The sequence below is a fragment of the Oncorhynchus masou genome, unplaced genomic scaffold (assembly GCF_036934945.1).
Source record: "Oncorhynchus masou masou isolate Uvic2021 unplaced genomic scaffold, UVic_Omas_1.1 unplaced_scaffold_6510, whole genome shotgun sequence".
Taxonomy (NCBI): domain Eukaryota; kingdom Metazoa; phylum Chordata; class Actinopteri; order Salmoniformes; family Salmonidae; genus Oncorhynchus; species Oncorhynchus masou.
Genome location: NW_027012950.1, coordinates 1 through 17,694, shown reverse-complemented (window position 1 = coordinate 17,694; position 17,694 = coordinate 1). Strand labels below are relative to the sequence as shown.

At 45.1% G+C, this 17,694-nt stretch overlaps 1 pseudogene; it reads left to right on the top strand.

Annotated features, from left to right (window-relative positions):
* The first annotated feature begins 2,443 nt into the window (after positions 1 to 2,443).
* On the top strand, positions 2,444 to 13,323 carry LOC135536701 (EMILIN-1-A-like; annotated as a pseudogene).
* The last annotated feature ends 4,371 nt before the right edge of the window (positions 13,324 to 17,694 follow it).

Genomic DNA, 17,694 nt, shown 5'->3' with positions numbered 1-17,694 from the left:
TTACCTGTCTCACCTTTACCTGTCTCACCTTTACCTGTCTCACCTTTACCTGTCTCATCTTTACCTGTCTCATCTTTACCTGTCTCACCTTTACTTATCTGATCTTTACCTGTCTCATCTTTACCTGTCTCATCTTTACCTGTCTGATCTTTACCTGTCTCACCTTTACCTGTCTCATCTTTACATGTCTCACCTTTACCTGTCTCACCTTTACCTGTCTCATCTTTACCTGTCTCATCTTTACCTGTCTCATCTTTACATGTCTCACCTTTACATGTCTCACCTTTACCTGTCTCACCTTTACCTGTCTCACCTTACATGTCTCATCTTTACCTGTCTCATCTTTACCTGTCTCATCTTTACCTGTCTCACCTTTACCTGTCTCACCTTTACCTGTCTCATCTTTACATGTCTCACCTTTACCTGTCTCACCTTTACCTGTCTCATCTTTACCTGTCTCATCTTTACCTGTCTCACCTTTACCTGTCTCACCTTTACCTGTCTCACCTTTACCTGTCTCACCTTTACCTGTCTCACCTTTACCCGTCAGTCTTTACCTGTCTCACCTTTACCTGTCTCACCCATTTACCTGTCTCATCTTTACATGTCTCACCTTTACCTGTCTCACCTTTACCTGTCTCATCTTTACCTGCTCATCTTTACCTGTCTCACCTTTACCTGTCTCATCTTTACCAGTCTCATCTTTACCTGTCTGATCTTTACCTGTCTCACCTTTACCTGTCTCACCTTTACCTGTCTCATCTTTACATGTCTCACCTTTACCTGTCTCATCTTTACCTGTCTCACCTTTACCTGTCTCACCTTTACCTGTCTCATCTTTACATGTCTCACCTTTACCTGTCTCACCTTTACCTGTCTCATCTTTACCTGTCTCATCTTTACCTGTCTCACCTTTACCTGTCTCACCTTTACCTGTCTCACCTTTACCTGTCTCATCTTTACCTGTCTCACCTTTACCTGTCTCACCTTTACCCGTCAGATCTTTACCTGTCTCACCTTTACCTGTCTCACCTTTACCTGTCTCATCTTTACATGTCTCACCTTTACCTGTCTCACCTTTACCTGTCTCATCTTTACCTGCTCATCTTTACCTGTCTCACCTTTACCTGTCTCATCTTTACCAGTCTCATCTTTACCTGTCTGATCTTTACCTGTCTCACCTTTACCTGTCTCACCTTTACCTGTCTCATCTTTACATGTCTCACCTTTACCTGTCTCACCTTTACCTGTCTCATCTTTACCTGTCTGATCTTTACCTGTCTCATCTTTACCTGTCTGATCTTTACCTGTCTTATCTTTACCTGTCTCACCTTTACCTGTCTCACCTTTACCTGTCTCATCTTTACCTGTCTCAACTTTACCTGTCTCACCTTTACCTGTCTCACCTTTACCTGTCTCATCTTTACCTGTCAGACCTTTACCTGTCTCATCTTTACCTGTCTCACCTTTACCTGTCTCACCTTTACCTGTCTCACCTTTACCTGTCTCATCTTTACCTGTCTCACCTTTACCTGTCTCACCTTTACCTGTCTCACCTTTACCTGTCTCATCTTTACCTGTCGCACCTTTACCTGTCTCACCTTTACCTGTCTCACCTTTACCTGTCTCACCTTTACCTGTCTCACCTTTACCTGTCTCATCTTTACCTGTCTCACCTTTACCTGTCTCATCTTTACCTGTCTGATCTTTACCTGTCTCATCTTTACCTGTCTGATCTTTACCTGTCTCATCTTTACCTGTCTCACCTTTACCTGTCTCACCTTTACCTGTCTCATCTTTACCTGTCTCATCTTTACCTGTCTCACCTTTACCTGTCTCACCTTTACCTGTCTCATCTTTACCTGTCTGATCTTTACCTGTCTCATCTTTACCTGTCTGATCTTTACCTGTCTCATCTTTACCTGTCTCACCTTTACCTGTCTCACCTTTACCTGTCTCATCTTTACCTGTCTCATCTTTACCTGTCTCACCTTTACCTGTCTCACCTTTACCTGTCTCATCTTTACCTGTCAGACCTTTACCTGTCTCATCTTTACCTGTCTCACCTTTACCTGTCTCACCTTTACCTGTCTCACCTTTACCTGTCTCATCTTTACCTGTCTCACCTTTACCTGTCTCACCTTTACCTGTCTCACCTTTACCTGTCTCACCTTTACCTGTCTCACCTTTACCTGTCTCACCTTTACCTGTCTCATCTTTACCTGTCAGATCTTTACCTGTCTGATCTTTACCTGTCTGATCTTTACCTGTCTCACCTTTACCTGTCTCACTTTTACCTGTCTCACCTTTACCCGTCTCACCTTTACCCGTCTCACCTTTACCCATTTCATCTTTACCTGTTTCATCTTTACCTGTCTCATCTTTACCTGTCTGATCTTTACCTGTCTCACCTTTAACTGTGTCTCACCTGTGTCCACTGAAGGTATCGTACATATCGGAGGCCCAGGTACAAGGTGGCCTATAAGATGGTGACAGAGATGGAGTGGAAGTGTTGTCATGGTTACTCCGGCGACGACTGCTATGATGGTCCAACGGGGACCGGGGACAGCCAGGTCACAGCGGGACGACCTCACGAAACACAGACCGGATACAACAATGGAGCTGGGCAGAAGGGTGGAGAGGGTAGGTTTCAACATCTCTCTCACACATCATCTCTGACACAGTTATTAATGTAGCATCTCTCTCACACATCACCTCTGACAGTTATTAATATAACATCTCTCTCACACATCATCTCTGACACAGTTATTAATATAACATCTCTCTCACACATCATCTCTGACACAGTTATTAATATAACATCTCTCTCACACCTCATCTCTGACACAGTTATTAATATAACATCTCTCTCACACATCATCTCTGACACAGTTATTAATATAGGGTAGATCACTATATTTCAATATCAAAGAACAGTCCAAGTCCATTTGCTTGGATAAGTTGAAGCTAGGAAATGTGGCTTTGTGGCTCAATACTTGGACAGTCACAAGAATGTATTGGTTTGGAAAACTCTTTAATTCAAAGAACTCTATGGGCCGTTTTCCCAGGCACAGATTAAGCCTTGTCCTGGACTTAAACGTGCTTTGAATGGAGAGTCTTTGTCCTGGAAAAAGGCTGTTAGTTTTGAATGGAGAGTCTTTGTCCTGGAAAAAGGCTGTTAGTTTTGAATGGAGAGTCTTTGTCCTGGAAAAAGACTGTTAGTTTTGAATGGAGAGTCTTTGTCCTGGAAAAAGACTGTTAGTTTTGAATGGAGAGTCTTTGTCCTGGAAAAAGACTGTTAGTTTTGAATGGAGAGTCTTTGTCCTGGAAAAGACTGTTAGTTTTGAATGGAGAATCGTTGTCCTGGAAAAAGGCTGTTAGTTTTGAATGGAGAGTCTTTGTCCTGGAAAAAGACTGTTAGTTTTGAATGGAGAGTCTTTGTCCTGGAAAAAGGCTGTTAGTTTTGAATGGAGAGTCTTTGTCCTGGAAAAAGACTGTTAGTTTTGAATGGAGAGTCTTTGTCCTGGAAAAAGACTGTTAGTTTTGAGATGGAGAGTCTTTGTCCTGGAAAAAGACTGTTAGTTTTGAATGGAGAATCGTTGTCCTGGAAAAAGGCTGTTAGTTTTGAATGGAGAGTCTTTGTCCTGGAAAAAGACTGTTAGTTTTGAATGGAGAGTCTTTGTCCTGGAAAAAGACTGTTAGTTTTGAATGGAGAGTCTTTGTCCTGGAAAAAGACTGTTAGTTTTGAATGGAGAATCTTTGTCCTGGAAAAAGACTGTTAGTTTTGAATGGAGAGTCTTTGTCCTGGAAAAGACTGTTAGTTTTGAATGGAGAGTCTTTGTCCTGGAAAAAGACTGTTAGTTTTGAATGGAGAATCTTTGTCCTGGAAAAAGACTGTTAGTTTTGAATGGAGAATCTTTGTCCTGGAAAAAGACTGTTAGTTTTGAATGGAGAGTCTTTGTCCTGGAAAAAGACTGTTAGTTTTGAATGGAGAGTCTTTGTCCTGGAAAAAGACTGTTAGTTTTGAATGGAGAGTCTTTGTCCTGGAAAAAGACTGTTAGTTTTGAATGGAGAGTCTTTGTCCCGGAAAAGACTGTTAGTTTTGAATGGAGAATCTTTGTCCTGGAAAAAGGCTGTTAGTTTTGAATGGAGAATCTTTGTCCTGGAAAAAGACTGTTAGTTTTGAATGGAGAGTCTTTGTCCTGGAAAAAGACTGTTAGTTTTGAATGGAGAGTCTTTGTCCTGGAAAAAGACTGTTAGTTTTGAATGGAGAGTCTTTGTCCTGGAAAAAGACTGTTAGTTTTGAATGGAGAGTCTTTGTCCTGGAAAAAGACTGTTAGTTTTGAATGGAGAGTCTTTGTCCTGGAAAAGACTGTTAGTTTTGAATGGAGAGTCTTTGTCCTGGAAAAGGACTGTTAGTTTTGAATGGAGAGTCTTTGTCCTGGAAAAAGACTGTTAGTTTTGAATGGAGAATCTTTGTCCTGGAAAAAGACTGTTAGTTTTGAATGGAGAATCTTTGTCCTGGAAAAAGGCTGTTAGTTTTGAATGGAGAATCTTTGTCCTGGAAAAAGACTGTTAGTTTTGAATGGAGAGTCTTTGTCCTGGAAAAAGACTGTTAGTTTTGAATGGAGAGTCTTTGTCCTGGAAAAAGACTGTTAGTTTTGAATGGAGAATCTTTGTCCTGGAAAAAGACTGTTAGTTTTGAATGGAGAGTCTTTGTCCTGGAAAAAGACTGTTAGTTTTGAATGGAGAGTCTTTGTCCTGGAAAAAGGCTGTTAGTTTTGAATGGAGAGTCTTTGTCCTGGAAAAAGACTGTTAGTTTTGAATGGAGAGTCTTTGTCCTGGAAAAAGACTGTTAGTTTTGAATGGAGAGTCTTTGTCCTGGAAAAAGACTGTTAGTTTTGAATGGAGAGTCTTTGTCCTGGAAAAAGGCTGTTAGTTTTGAATGGAGAGTCTTTGTCCTGGAAAAAGACTGTTAGTTTTGAATGGAGAATCTTTGTCCTGGAAAAAGACTGTTAGTTTTGAATGGAGAGTCTTTGTCCTGGAAAAAGGCTGTTAGTTTTGAATGGAGAGTCTTTGTCCTGGAAAAAGACTGTTAGTTTTGAATGGAGAGTCTTTGTCCTGGAAAAAGGCTGTTAGTTTTGAATGGAGAGTCTTTGTCCTGGAAAAAGACTGTTAGTTTTGAATGGAGAATCTTTGTCCTGGAAAAAGACTGTTAGTTTTGAATGGAGAATCTTTGTCCTGGAAAAAGACTGTTAGTTTTGAATGTTGAATGATAAACCTGTGTCTCCCTGCTCCAGTTGACAATGACAAGATGAGTCAGATGGAGGAGACTATTCAAAGGTTGACCAAGGACCTCCGTGACGTACAGTCCACCATGACGGGCATGAACCTGAGGCTCCAAGACGGAACGAGGAGGTCAGACCAACACAAACAGTAGTGTATTATGTAGGGCATAGGCCTCCATCTGGGACGGAGACTAAAAGATTACCCCACAGAGTTGTACTGCTCCCAAAAGCGAATTTATAATAATAAATTGTTTTACTGAATGTGTATAATGAATTTGGTAGAACGCTGTGCTGCTTGTTATATCTTGTAAATAATGCGCTGTGAAGAAAAAAAAATCTTGATTATTTTCTAGAAATAAACGAATACTGGTAAAACTAAGATACTGAACATAAATTCACTTTTGGGAATAGAAACACTATGATATCTTATCCAGCATCAATAGCTATTTTTAATGTGCTTATAGCTTTGATTTTGGACCCCACAGGCCAGGCCTGAACGGAGACAGGACCCCTGCAGATGCAGCCAAGCCCATGAAAGAGACAATCCACTACATTCAGACCAAACTTGACCAACTGGACAATCGCACGCAGGTACAGACACACACACACACGCACGCACACACACACAGGTACACACACACAGGTACACACACACATACACACACATGCACGCACACACACACAGGTACACACACACACACACACACATACACACGCGCACGCACACACACACACACACACACACACACACACACACACACACACGCACGCACACACACACACACACACACACACACACACACACACACACACACACACACACACACACACACACACACACACACACACACACACACACACACACACACACACATTTCTGTGTAAATCTTTTCTCCTCTCAGGTCCACGACCAGACCCTGCTGTCCATCAACAACCATTTGGTCAATGGTGACAGAGGTTCCCGCGGCAATGAGCTAGACGGGGCTGTCACAGGCAAGATGGACGCCATGAAGGAGGAGATCCTCCGCGAGCTGGAGAGGAGGGTCAGTCTGTCGTGCTCCTCCTGCCAGAGCGGGGTGGAGGACATGAGGAAGCAGCAGAAGATTGACCAGGAGAGGATCAGGTACGGAGGAATATGACTGCCAACAACAGAAATTGAATCTGATTTCAAATATATTAAAATTAGTATTCAGAAATTAAATTGACAAACTGTAATTTCCCAGACAATAAGGAAATATTGAATTCAGAACAAATGATTAGTTTGCACAAATTTCCCCCCACCACCTACTGCATATTGCCATCTTTATGTAATACATATAACACTAGCCACATTAAACAATGATACTTAATATAATGTTTACATACCCTACCTTACTCATCTCATAAGTATATGTATATACTGTACTCTATATCATCTACTGCATCTTTATGTAATACATGTATCACTAGCCACTTTAAACAATGCTACTTAATATAATGTTTACATACCCTACATTACTCATCTCATATGTATATGTATATACTGTACTCTATATTATCTACTGCATCTTTATGTAATACATGTATCACAAGCCACTTTAACTATGCCACTGTTATATGTTTACATACCCTACATTACTCATCTCAAATCAAATCAAAACAAATCAAATCAAATTTTTATTTGTCACATACACATGGTTATCAGATGTTAATGCGAGTGTAGTGAAATGCTTGTGCTTCTAGTTCCGACAATGCAGTAATAACAAACAAGTAATCTAACTAACAATTCCTAAACTACTGTCTTATACACAGTGTAAGGGGATAAAGAATATGTACATAAGGATATATGAATGAGTGATGGTACAGAGCAGCATAGGCAAGATACAGTAGATGGTATCGAGTACAGTATATACATATGAGATGAGTATGTAAACAAAGTGGCATAGTTAAAGTGGCTAGTGATACATGTATTACATAAGGATGCAGTCGATGATATAGAGTACAGTATATACGTATGCATATGAGATGAATAATGTAGGGTAAGTAACATTATATAAGGTAGCATTGTTTAAAGTGGCTAGTGATATATTTACATCATTTCCCATCAATTCCCATTATTAAAGTGGCTGGAGTTGAGTCAGTGTCAGTGTGTTGGCAGCAGCCACTCAATGTTAGTGGTGGCTGTTTAACAGTCTGATGGCCTTGAGATAGAAGCTGTTTTTCAGTCTCTCGGTCCCAGCTTTGATGCACCTGTACTGACCTCGCCTTCTGGATGATAGCGGGGTGAACAGGCAGTGGCTCGGGTGGTTGATGTCCTTGATGATCTTTATGGCCTTCCTGTAACATCGGGTGGTGTAGGTGTCCTGGAGGGCAGGTAGTTTGTCCCCGGTGATGCGTTGTGCAAACCTCACTACCCTCTGGAGAGCCTTACGGTTGAGGGCGGAGCAGTTGCCGTACCAGGCGGTGATACAGCCCGCCAGGATGCTCTCGATTGTGCATCTGTAGAAGTTTGTGAGTGCTTTTGGTGACAAGCCGAATTTCTTCAGCCTCCTGAGGTTGAAGAGGCGCTGCTGCGCCTTCTTCACGATGCTGTCTGTGTGAGTGGACCAATTCAGTTTGTCTGTGATGTGTATGCCGAGGAACTTAAAACTTGCTACTCTCTCCACTACTGTTCCATCGATGTGGATAGGGGGGTGTTCCCTCTGCTGTTTCCTGAAGTCCACAATCATCTCCTTAGTTTTGTTGACGTTGAGTGTGAGGTTATTTTCCTGACACCACACTCCGAGGACCCTCACCTCCTCCCTGTAGGCCGACTCGTCGTTGTTGGTAATCAAGCCTACCACTGTTGTGTCGTCCGCAAACTTGATGATTGAGTTGGAGGCGTGCGTGGCCACGCAGTCGTGGGTGAACAGGGAGTACAGGAGAGGGCTCAGAACGCACCCTTGTGGGGCCCCAGTGTTGAGGATCAGCGGGGGAGGAGATGTTGTTACCTACCCTCACCACCTGGGGGCGGCCCGCTCAGGAAGTCCAGTACCCAGTTGCACAGGGCTGGGTCGAGACCCAGGGTCTCGAGCTTGATGACGAGCTTGGAGGGTACTATGGTGTTGAATGCCGAGCTGTAGTCGATGAACAGCATTCTCACATAGGTATTCCTCTTGTCCAGATGGGTTAGGGCAGTGTGCAGTGTGGTTGAGATTGCATCGTCTGTGGACCTATTTGAGCGGTAAGCAAATTGGAGTGGGTCTAGGGTGTCAGGTAGGGTGGGAGGTGATATGGTCCTTGACTAGTCTCTCAAAGCACTTCATGATGACGGAAGTGAGTGCTACGGGGCGGTAGTCGCTAGCTCAATTACCTTAGCTTTCTTTGGGGAACAGGAACAATGGTGGCCTCTTGAAGCATGTGGGAACAGCAGACTGGTATAGGGATTGATTGAATATGTCCGTAAACACACCAGCCAGCTGGTCTCGCGCATGCTCTGAGGGCGCGGCTGGGAATGCCGTCTGGGGCCTGCAGCCTTGCGTAGGGTTAACACGTTTTAAATGTTTTTACTCACCTCGGCTGCTGTGAAGGAGAGACTGCATTTTTCCCGTTGCAGGCAGTGTCAGTGGCACTGTATTGTCCTCAAAGGGCAAAAAAGTTATTTAGTCTGCCGGGAGCAAGACATCCTGGTCCGTGACTGGGCTGGATTTCTTCCAGAGTAGTCCGTGATTGACTGTAGACCCTGCCACATGCCTCTTGTGTCTGAGCCGTTGGAATTGGGATTCTACTTTGTCTCTGTACTGACGCTTAGCTTGTTTGATAGCCTTACGGGAGGGAATAGCTGCATTGTTTGTATTCAGTCATGTTACCAGACACCTGCCCTGATTGAAAGCAGTGGTTCGCGTTTCAGTTTCACGCGAATGCTGCCATCAATCCAAGGTTTCTGGTTAGGGAATGTTTTAATCGTTGCTATGGGAACGACATCTTCAACGCACGTTCTAATGAACTCGCACACCGAATCAGCGTATTCGGCCAATGTTGTTATTTGATGCAATACGAAACATGTCCCAGTCCACGTGATGGAAGCAGTCTTGGAGTGTGGAGTCAGCTTGGTCGGACCAGCGTTGGACAGACCTCAGCGTGGGAGCTTTTTTAGCTTTTGTCTGTAGGCAGGTATCAGCAAAATGGAGTCGTGGTCAGCTTTTCAGAAAGGGGCGGGGCAGGGCCTTATACATGTCATGAAGTTAGAGTAACAGTGATCCAAGGTTTTTCCGCCCCTGGTTGCGCAATCGATATGCTGATCAAATTTAGGAGTCTTGTTTTCAGATTAGCCTTGTTAAAATCCCCAACAACGATGAATGCAGCCTCCGGATAAATGGTTTCCAGTTTGCAAAGAGTTAAATAAAGTTCGTTCAGAGCCATCGATGTGTCTGCTTGGGGGGGATATATATGGCTGTTATTATAATCGAAGAGAATTCTCTTGGTAGATAATGCGTCTACATTTGATTGTGAGGAATTCTAAATCAGGTGAACAGAAGGATTTGAGTTCCTGTATGCTTTTTCATCGCACCATGCCTCGTTAGCCATAAGGCATACAACCTCACCCCTCTTCTTACCAGAAAGGTGTTTGTTTGCCGGCGCGATGCGTGGAGAAACCCGTTGGCTGCACCGCGGATAGCGTCTCTCCAGTGAGCCATGTTTCCGTGAAGCACAGAACGTTACAGTCTCTGGATGTCCCTCTGAATGCTACCCTTGCTCGGATTTCATCAACCTTGTTGTCAAGAGACTGGACATTGGCAAGAAGAATGCTAGGAAGTGGGGCACGATGTGCCCGTCTCCGTAGTCTGATCAGAAGACCGCCACGTTTCCCTCTTTTTCGGAGTCGTTTTTTTGGGTCGCTGCAAGCGATCCATTCCGTTGTCCTGTTTGTAAGGCAGAACACAGGATCCGCGTCGCGAAAAACATATTCTTGGTCGTACTGATGGTGAGTTGACGCTGATCTTATATACAGTAGTTCTTCTCGGCTGTATGTAATGAAACCTAAGATGACCTGGGGTACTAATGTAAGAAATAACACGTAAAAAAACAAAAAACTGCATAGTTTCCTAGTAACGCGAAGCGAGGCGGCCATCTCTGTCGGCGCCGGAATGTTGTACATATGTCGGCGCCGGAATGTTGTACATATGTATATACTGTACTCGATACCATCTACTGCATCTTGCCTATGTCATTCTGTACCATCACTCATTCATATATCTTTATGTACATATTCTTTCATTCCTTTTACACTTGTGTATTGGGTAGCTGTTGTGAAATGGTTAGGGTTACTCATGCTTACTACTGCAGTGTCGAACTAGAAGCACAAGCATTTTCATACACTCGCATTAACATCTGCTAACCATGTGTGTATGTGACCAAATAAAATTGGATTTGATTTGAATTAGTGCTCTGGAGAAGTTGCTGAGTTCCATGGACCAACACTATCGCCACAACATGGACGTCACCAGGAGGGAGATGGAACGTACACAGGACTGCTGCAACACCGTCACAGAGATGGACAGGAGGCTGACCACCACGGAGGGGAAGTTTAACGCCACAGCACAGGGCTATGATGTCATCAAAGAGCGCCTGGACAAGGAGCTGGGTGGTGGGTCGGGTGAAGGAGGAGGAGGGAGAAAGGAGGGAGGACGAAGGTGACGGAGGAGAAGTTGAACAGTAGACTGAGGAGGTGGGAGAGGAGGCTGAACAACACAGTGAGGAAGACAGAGCAGAAGTTCACCAACACAGGAAACAACATGAAGGACAACCTGCAGAGAGAGGTCACCACCATCCGTAACATAGTCCTCAGCCACATGGATGACCACGGCTACAGTGGGATAGGCAAGGTGATCATACTTTTCTGTTGCAGCTGCAGGTACAGGCCTACATTAAACATATGTTGATTGGGTTAAGGCCCTGCGACAGACTTGTGTCCTGTCCAGGGGGTACTGGTACATCAAGCTGTCTCACTACAGAAACAGGAGATAGACTAGTGTCCTGTCCAGGGGGTGTACTGGTACATCAAGCTGCCTCTCTACAGAAACAGGAAATAGACTAGTGTCCTGTCCAGGGGGTGTACTGGTACATCAAGCTGACTCACTACAGAAACAGGAAATAGACTAGTGTCCTGTCCAGGGGGTGTACTGGCACATCAAGCTGACTCACTACAGAAACAGGAAATAGACTAGTGTCCTGTCCAGGTGTACTGGTACATCAAGCTGTCTCACTACAGAAACAGGAGTTAGACTAGTGTCCTGTCCAGGAGGTGTCCTGGTACATCAAGCTGCTACAGAAACAGGAAATAGACTAGTGTCCTGTCCAGGGGGTGTACTGGTACATCAAGCTGCCTCTCTACAGAAACAGGAAATAGACTAGTGTCCTGTCCAGGGGGTATACTGATACATCAAGCTGTCTCACTACAGAAACAGGAAATAGACTAGTGTCCTGTCCAGGGGGTGTACTGGTACATCAAGCTGTCTCACTACAGAAACAGGAAATAGACTAGTGTCCTGTCCAGGAGGTGTCATGTGGACTACCTACCTACTATTCCTCTATATCTTCAAGGTGGAGCTGGACCTCACAGTCCTGACGGACACGGTTACCGACCACAGCCGACGACTGGGTCAACTGGAGAACAGAATAAACTTTACGACACCAAATTGTCGAGGACAGTGGACATGTGCTCCGAGACCTGCGGCCCCAACGGGAAGGGTCAAGACAGAAGACATGGTCAAGACCCTGGAGTGGACAGTAGTGGCCAACAAGGAGGACATTCAGAAGTTTGATACCAGACTCAAGGACCTATCGCTGACTGGCGACTCTATAATAGACAGAGTGGTGGAGCTCAGCAACGACGTTAAGAAGATCAAAGGGTTGACGGGGGAGGACAGCAGCGCTTCAATCAGATAGTCACGGAGGTGGAGACGCGTTGAGCGGGGAGCGTGACGACTGCTCCATCTGTAGCACAGTAGAACGAGACCTGCAGTCGTTCACCAACAGCACCAACAGCGCCATTGGGAGGTGCCAAAAGGAACTGACCAACTATACAACAGGTTTGATTATTTGGTGTGTGTGTTGTGTGTGTGTGTGTGTGTGTGTGTGTGTGTGTGTGTGTGTGTGTGTGTGTGTGTGTGTGTGTGTGTGTGTGTGTGTGTGTGTGTGTGTGTGTGTGTGTGTGTGTGTGTGTGCGTGTGTGTGTGTGTGTGTGTGTGTGTGTGTGTGTGTGTGTGTAGTTATTGAATAGCAAAGTTAAATGAGCATAGTGTCTTTCACCACAGTAACAACCGCCATCTTGCTCTCAACAGGTTTGACTCTGAGGACTCTTCTTGTTCCCAGCTCTGCTCCAACCTGCAGGTAAATGACATGAATGACAAGTCATTTTTATGACGATATGTTAATGTTTACTCATCTGTAGTTGTATGTGTCATGTGTGAATATATAGCTGTGTATGTTTGTTATCTAAAAGGAGGAAGTGGAGAGGCTGAAGGAGGAAGTGGAGGAGTGTACAGGGAAGTGTAAGACCGGCCTGACGGACCTAAAGAAAAACCTGGACGGACATACGACCCTCCACGGACGGCTGGGGACGGACCTGAAATCCATCCAGGGGGAACTATCCAAGTTCACCATCAGGTAAATCTTCCCCCTGCGTTCCAAATGGCACTATTATTCCCTATGTAGTGCACTACTTTTGGGGCTCTCTGAGCTATAAAGTAGAGCACTATAAATGAACTAGGGTCCCATTTGGGACGTACAACCCCACACTATTATTCCCTATGTAGTGCACTACTTTTGGGGCTCTCTGAGCTATAAAGTAGTGCACTATAAATGAACTAGGGTCCCATTTGGGACGCACAACACTCTGATAAAACAGACAAGATGATCTGATTTGATATTAGATGTTATATCATTAGTATAACCCACCACTGTTGTACAGGTTTACTACCCTGAATGACTCTGTGAATGGGCTAGGCATACCATCCAGAGGCATGGCAACACCATCACAGACCTGGGCTCTACCAAGGATAACATCATGTCTGAGGTTGGATATACTTTTATTGTCTGTTTTTAACAGAAAGTGCATTGCTTTTCATTGTTTGCAGACAGACAATTCCCACTGGGCAGAAACTGTTTGAATCAACGTTTTCAAAGTTGTTTCAAAGTTGTTTCAACGTAATAGGTCAAAGTATTGTGATGTGGAATCTACGTGATCAACTGTTGTATAGCCGAAATTTCAACCACAGGATTAGGTCATCATGGTAACCAATTTTCAACTATAGGCTGGGCAGCACCTCCTACTGGAGAGTTGATCTCGTCTACAGCACCTCCTACTGGAGAGTTGGATCTGTCTACAGCACCTCCTGCTGGAGAGTTGATCTATCTACAGCACCTCATTACTGGAGACTTGATCTGTCTACAGCACCTCCTACTGGAGAGTTGATCTGTCTACAGCACCTCCTACTGGAGAGTTGATCTGTCTACAGCACCTCCTGCTGGAGAGTTGATCCATCTACAGCACCTCATTACTGGAGAGTTGATCCATCTACAGCACCTCCTACTGGAGAGTTGATCTATCTACAGCACCTCCTACTGGAGAGTTGATCTGGCTACAGCACCTCATTACTGGAGAGTTGATCTGTCACAGCACCTCCTACTGAGAGTTGATCTATCTACAGCACCTCATTACTGGAGAGTTGATCTATCTACAGCACCTCATTACTGGAGAGCTGGAACTGTCTACAGCACTCCTACTGGAGAGTTGATCTATCCACAGCACCTCCTACTGGAGAGTTGGATCTGTTCTACAGCACCTCCTACTGGAGAGTTGATCTATCTACAGCACCTCCTACTGGAGAGTTGATCTGTCTACAGCACGCCATTACTGGAGAGTTGATCTATCTACAGCACCTCCTACTGGAGAGTTGATCTATCTACAGCACCTCCTACTGGAGAGTTGATCTACATTACAGCACCTCCTACTGGAGAGTTGATCTACCTACAGCACCTCCTACTGAGAGTTGATCTGTCACAGCACCTCCTACTGGAGAGTTGATCTATCTACAGCACCTCATTACTGGAGAGTTTATCTGTCTACAGCACCTTTTACTGGAGAGTTGATCTATCTACAGCACCTCCTACTGGAGAGTTGATCTACCTACAGCACCTCATACTGGAGAGTTGATATGTCTAAAGCACCTCCTGCTGGAGAGTTGATCTGTCTACAGCACCTCCTACTGGAGAGTTGATCTGGCTACAGCACCTCCTACTGGAGAGTTGATCTGTCTACAGCACCTCCTACTGGAGAGTTGATCTATCTACAGCACCTCCTACTGGAGAGTTTATCTGTCTACAGCTCCTTCTACTGGAGAGTTGATCTGGCTACAGCACCTCCTACTGGAGAGTTGATCTGTCTACAGCACCTCCTACTGGAAAGTTGATCTATCTACAGCACCTCCTACTGGAGAGTTGATCTGTCTACAGCACCTCATTACTGGAGAGTTGATCTATCTACAGCACCTCCTACTGGAGAGTTGATGTGTCTACAGCACCTCCTACTGGAGAGTTGATCTGTCTACAGCACCTCCTACTGGAGAGTTGATCTATCTACAGCACCTCATTACTGGAGAGTTGATCTGTCTACAGCACCTCCTACTGGAGAGTTGTTCTACCTACATTACATAACCTCCTACTGGAGAATTGATCTATATACATTACAGCACCTCCTACTGGAGAGTTGATCTGTCTACAGCACCTCCTACTGGAGAGTTGATGTATCCACATCACCTCCTACTGGAGAGTTGATCTACCTACAGCACCTCCTACTGGAGAGTTGATCTGTTTACAGCACCTCCTACTGGAGAGTTGATCTGTCTACAGCACCTCCTCCTGGAGAGTTGATGTATCTACAGCACCTCCTACTGGAGAGTTGATCTATCTACAGCACCTCCTACTGGAGAGTTGATCTATCTACAGCACCTCCTACTAGAGTTGATCTACCTACAGCACCTCCTACTGGAGAGTTGATCTGGCTTCAGCACCTCATTACTGGAGAGTTGATCTGTCTACAGCACCTCATTACTGGAGTGTTGATCTGTCTACAGCACCTCCTACTGGAGAGTTAATCTATCTACAGCACCTCCTACTGGAGAGTTGATCTGGCTACAGCACCTCCTACTGGAGAGTTGATCTGGCTACATCACCTCCTACTGGAGAGTTGATCTGTCTACAGCACCTCCTACTGGAGAGTTGATCTGTCTACAGCACCTCCTACTGGAGAGTTGATCTATCTACAGCACCTCCTACTGGAGAGTTAATCTATCTACAGCACCTCCTACTGGAGAGTTGATCTGTCTACAGCACCTCTTACTGGAGAGTTGATCTGTCTACAGCACCTCCTACTGGAGAGTTGATCTGTCTACAGCACCTCCTACTGGAGAGTTGATCTATCTACAGCACCTCCTACTGGAGAGTTGATCTGTCTACAGCACCTCATTACTGGAGAGTTGATCTATCTACAGCACCTCCTACTGGAGAGTTGATCTATCTACAGCACCTCCTACTGGAGAGTTGATCTACATTACAGCACCTCCTACTGGAGAGTTGATCTGTCTACAGCACCTCCTACTGGAGAGTTGATCTATCTACAGCACCTCCTACTGGAGAGTTGATCTATCTACAGCACCTCCTACTGGAGAGTTGATCTATCTACAGCACCTCCTACTGGAGAGTTGATCTGTCTACAGCACCTCCTACTGGAGAGGTGATCTATCTACAGCACCTCCTACTGGAGAGTTGATCTGTCTACAGCACCTCCTACTGGAGAGTTGATCTGGCTACAGCACCTCCTACTGGAGAGTTGATCTGTCTCACAGCACCTCCTACTGGAGAGTTGATCTGTCTACAGCACCTCCTACTGGAGAGTTGATCTATCTACAGCACCTCCTACTGGAGAGTTAATCTACCTACAGCACCTCCTACTGGAGAGTTATTCTGGCTTCAGCACCTCATTACTGGAGAGTTGATCTGTCTACAGCACCTCATTACTGGAGTGTTGATCTGTCTACAGCACCTCCTACTGGAGAGTTAATCTATCTACAGCACCTCCTACTGGAGAGTTGATCTGGCTACAGCACCTCCTACTGGAGAGTTGATCTGGCTACAGCACCTCCTACTGGAGAGTTGATCTGGCTACAGCACCTCCTACTGGAGAGTTGATCTGTCTACAGCACCTCCTACTGAAGAGTTGATCTATCTACAGCACCTCCTACTGGAGAGTTGATCTATCTACAGCACCTCCTACTGGAGAGTTAATCTATCTACAGCACCTCCTACTGGAGAGTTGATCTGTCTACAGCACCTCTTACTGGAGAGTTGATCTGTCTACAGCACCTCCTACTGGAGAGTTGATCTGTCTACAGCACCTCCTACTGGAGAGTTGATCTATCTACAGCACCTCCTACTGGAGAGTTGATCTGTCTACAGCACCTCATTACTGGAGAGTTGATCTATCTACAGCACCTCCTACTGGAGAGTTGATCTATCTACAGCACCTCCTACTGGAGAGTTGATCTACATTACAGCACCTCCTACTGGAGAGTTGATCTGTCTACAGCACCTCCTACTGGAGAGTTGATCTACCTACAGCACCTCCTACTGGAGAGTTGATCTATCTACAGCACCTCCTACTGGAGAGTTGATCTGGCTTCAGCACCTCATTACTGGAGAGTTAATCTGTCTACAGCACCTCCTACTGGAGAGTTGATCTACCTACAGCACCTCCTACTGGAGAGTTAATCTATCTACAGCACCTCCTGCTGGAGAGTTGATCTGTCTACAGCACCTCCTACTGGAGAGTTGATCTGGCTACAGCACCTCCTACTGGAGAGTTGATCTGTCTACAGCACCTCCTACTGGAGAGTTGATCTGTCTACAGCACCTCCTACTGGAGAGTTGATCTATCTACAGCACCTCTTACTGGAGAGTTGATCTGTCTACAGCACCTCCTACTGGAGAGTTGATCTGTCTACAGCACCTCTTACTGGAGAGTTGATCTGTCTACAGCACCTCCTACTGGAGAGTTGATCTATCTACAGCACCTCCTACTGGAGAGTTGATCTATCTACAGCACCTCCTACTGGAGAGTTGATCTATCTACAGCACCTCCTACTGGAGAGTTGATCTGTCTACAGCACCTCCTACTGGAGAGGTGATCTATCTACAGCACCTCCTACTGGAGAGTTGATCTGGCTACAGCACCTCCTACTGGAGAGTTGATCCAGCTACAGCACCTCCTACTGGAGACTTGATCTATCTACAGCACCTCCTACTGGAGAGTTGTTCTATCTACATTACAGCACCTCCTACTGGAGAGTTGATCTATCTACATTACAGCACCTCCTACTGGAGTTGATCT